The sequence below is a fragment of the Merops nubicus genome, unplaced genomic scaffold (genome assembly GCF_000691845.1).
Source record: "Merops nubicus isolate BGI_N331 unplaced genomic scaffold, ASM69184v1 scaffold8718, whole genome shotgun sequence".
Classification (NCBI taxonomy): Eukaryota; Metazoa; Chordata; class Aves; order Coraciiformes; family Meropidae; genus Merops; species Merops nubicus.
In genome coordinates this window covers 12,161-15,864 of record NW_008625070.1, presented here as the reverse complement: position 1 = coordinate 15,864, position 3,704 = coordinate 12,161, and the positions used below count along the sequence as shown (strand labels likewise).

The 3,704-nt window shown below is 39.4% G+C and overlaps 1 long non-coding RNA gene across 1 annotated transcript; it reads left to right on the top strand.

The window, feature by feature from the left end:
- Nucleotides 1-516: 516 nt before the first annotated feature.
- On the top strand, nt 517-2,199 carry LOC103777983. The gene is made up of 2 exons (XR_608188.1): nt 517-651; nt 1,106-2,199. It is a non-coding gene; the product is annotated as an uncharacterized LOC103777983 (long non-coding RNA).
- The last annotated feature ends 1,505 nt before the right edge of the window (nt 2,200-3,704 follow it).

Genomic DNA, 3,704 nt, shown 5'->3' with positions numbered 1-3,704 from the left:
GGGAGCTCTCTACAGGTGCATGATGGGAATGGCAAGAAACAGAATAGCTAAGAGTTTGTTGAGATTCAGTAAGAAATTCTGGATGCATGTAATGCTTTGCTGGCAGAACGTGACTGTGTAAGCGTAGAAACCAAAATAATTATCAGTCATTAGATCCTTTATGGAAAAGTGACTCTGAAAACAAATGCAAGCTTTTTTTCGTTCGTGGCAGGATTTAAGACACAAAAGGCAACTCTCTTTCATCTCCTACACACACACAGAGTTTTGGGGAAATGTGGGGCCGTGTTTATATCAAACGTATTTTGCAGCTCTTGCCAGTTAGTTTTGGGCACTTGCAGGTACTTCTGAGATCCACAAGCTTGTAAAACAAGGACAATTCCTCCTTGAATGAGCTTGCCTGGTCCACTCGCCCTGAGATCTTGAGATTCGCTGAGATAAACTAAAAGTCATGCCTACTATTCTTTTAAAATTAAGAATTCCTTGAAACAAGATAATCTAAGTTGGATTTTCTTTCTGAAGCACACAATGCAGTGGTCACATCAGCCATATTTGCTCCCAACCCTGGTTTGATGATTTCACTGGAAACTTCTGAAAAGCAAGAAGCTGAAAGTAAGGGAGAAGATCCTGAAACCTCAGATACCATACCCTCTGGTAGGTGTTTTAGATGAGCTCTGCTTGATGCCATGGTATGAGGAGAAGATTAGGAAGAATGCTTTCAGTGTGGGAGGGGGTTTCTTGAGAAGGAAAGTCCTTGCAGGGGCATATATATTGGATGTGGAGGTATATTCCTGCCTTAGCAGATGAACATTTTGTCAGCTGTTGCTTTGTTAAAACCTGAGAGGATGTGAAGTGAGAGGCATAGCGGCTCTCCTGTGTACTTTGAGATTATTCATTTCACACTTGAGCTGTTAGGAGGTAGAGTTGTCCCAACACATAATGAAAAAGTTCCTTTCCTAGAAATGCAGATGTTTCTGGAAGTATTGGCTAGATAAGAGGAATGTGATAGAGAAAGAAGGGGGTCACAGAGATAGCTTACCTTTTAACGAGAGCTTGGTTTATTTGTCCTTTTTAATGAACTAACAGTTTATTCTCTTTTCTTATTAAGGAGCTTTGAAGACGGATCACACAGAAGTGCTTTTATCGGCTGACTTTACTGGAGCAATTAAAGTCTTCATTAACAAAAAGAAATATGTATCTTAGTTGTTCTGCAACTGACAGCATAAGGCTATGGTACTCTGGGAAAAATGTTCCGTAAATAATGTGGGCAAAAGCAAAGTATGTAATATAATAACATTATAGGCTGATTTATTTTGAAATCTGTATTTTAAAGCTACTCAAATATTGGATCCTTTGAAAGCAGTGTCTACCTATTAACACCTGGGCTTGTAGAACAGAAAGGAATGTGTAAGAAAATCCTGCCAAACATTAGACTCTAAACTTTCTACGAACAGTTGTTTTGTAATGTAATTGTGAACCTGCAACGGGATTCTGCACGAAAACGTGTTCACACATGTGTGTGCCTTTTGGTTACATGCACTAATTTGAACATATGTCAAAGGATTTTAGTGGTGCTTGTGGCCACTAGATGTCAGGAATGGAGATGGGAAGGGAAGGTTGGAGGGCTGGCTGGAAAAACGCTGAATGATCTCGTCTGATCTTTGCACAAAACTCCATTTGAGAAAGATCTTGAATTTGTAGTAGCGATTGTTCAGAATTTTAAGTTATGCAAGTTTTTGATGGGTCAGCAACCATGTGTAAATGTTTTTATAAATTTCTCAACTTCAGGACGTTAAAAGAAAAAGAAAATTGTTGTCTTTTAATTGTTGTGGACTTTAGATTCCTTTCGTATATGTAATTTTTTTGCACACTGGAGCACAATACTTGTGTAAAGAATTCTCTCATTCCTTGTTCATGGGCACCAGGATATATTCACCTTCCAGATAAAATTAAGCTGCATTAGAAAGTTCTTATATTTTACAACTATGTAAAATAAACTGTTTACATTTTTTAAGCATTGTAGCTTAAAGTTTTAAGTTGTTCTTGTTTGTTTCGTGCCACTGAATTTTGAAAGTCTTTGTAAATATTCATCTAAAACACCTATGAAGTAACATTCTGGGCATCATAACCCATGAAGTGTTATTGATGGTCAAGTGTTTCAGAGAACAGATGTATCATTAAACTTGGTCACACACTTGGAAATTGTTGCTTCTTTTACCTTTTCGTAAATTTACCTTTTGTCGAAGTAGTTTTGACCTGTTTCTCGGGTCATTAATCCTGCATGCACTTGTTAGCTTTTGAGTTCTGCTTCTCCTGATCTTGTCACTTTTGTGATAACTTGCTTTCTGAAGTAATGGGGAATGGAGTCCTGCAACTGGATATTAAGCAGCATTGAGGAGCTGTATGATAGTTCAGTGTGAGGAAACTTCAGCTGTGTGTAAAGCATCCTTTCCTTCCCCACAGTGGAAGAATGAAGGCATGGAAAGGCAGGAAATGAGCCTCATTCTTCCTTGGATTATTTTTACTCAGGTAAATTTGACCATGCCTTTGTGTAAAATTGTCTTGAACAAGAAAGGCAGTTGGGAGGAGTATATCATCAGATGAATTTTAAAAATGGTACCCACTATGTAAAATTACTTCGAGTTGATACATTTGGAGTAAGTTTGACTCTCAGGTTTGAACATACCTGTAGAGGGGAGACAAGCTAAACTTGAGATTTTTGTTGATGCTGTGTTGAGCTCTGCTGGATTGACAGAAGTGAGGAAATGGAATCACAAAGGAGTTTCTGTAATAGATGGTATATGTAGAAGACTGTAATTGACTGACTGCTGTGACCTGATCCCAGACACTTCTGCAGTTTGCTATAGATACTCTACATATTTAAGGACAAATGCAAGCAAAGAAGTGGCTTTGTACCACAGGAGCACCATCAGTTTGCCTAGAGGCACCTTCTCTCCATGGTCTTGGCACATAAGGACTTCCTATCTCTGGAACTAGACACCCAGACTGGAAAAAGAGGCACGTGTGCTTTGCATTGATTTGGGGGGGTGGGGGGTGTATACTTATTTTTTCATGTGTGCCACTGTCATAGTCTTGAATTTCTTGTACTGTAGTTAAAGTAGCAATTGCAAAAATTTCTAGTCAGTAACGAGAGGAGGGAGCACTTACTAGCTGGTAGGAAACACAAGTCAGAGGATGTGTACAAGCCCAGCTTTTCAGAGCAACTGAGGACTTTGCTGCTGTCAACATGCAGTTTTTGATGCAGATTTGGGACTAAGCGAGCTTCAGAAGAGATCCTACAATGTTAATGGCGTGCATCTTTGCAGGTTGTTTTAGAAGTTCTATGCAAACAGTCTCCTCTGTAATCTCTTCACGATCTGAATGTCTGGGTTGGGTTTTTAGGTTTAAATGTGACTGCTTTGGACACAGCTGAGCTGTATCTTCACCTTGTAGCTGCCAGAAGCTCTGTTAAGGTTTTGTGTCGAACCTGTTAGGTAGTCAGGTGATCATGAGAAAAGGTTATTGTTGATTAGCCAAGATCTTCTGCAGGCAGTAAACAAAGCTGATCTTGAGGAAGATGTTTGACTTCCATTTATCTTGGTATTCAGCTTCTAGCTAAATACGCTCACAGTGCTGGTGCTTATTTGCAGGGATCTAGCATTCTCTGCTCTTTCCCCAGCTGAGCTGTGCTGCACATGTTTAATGGT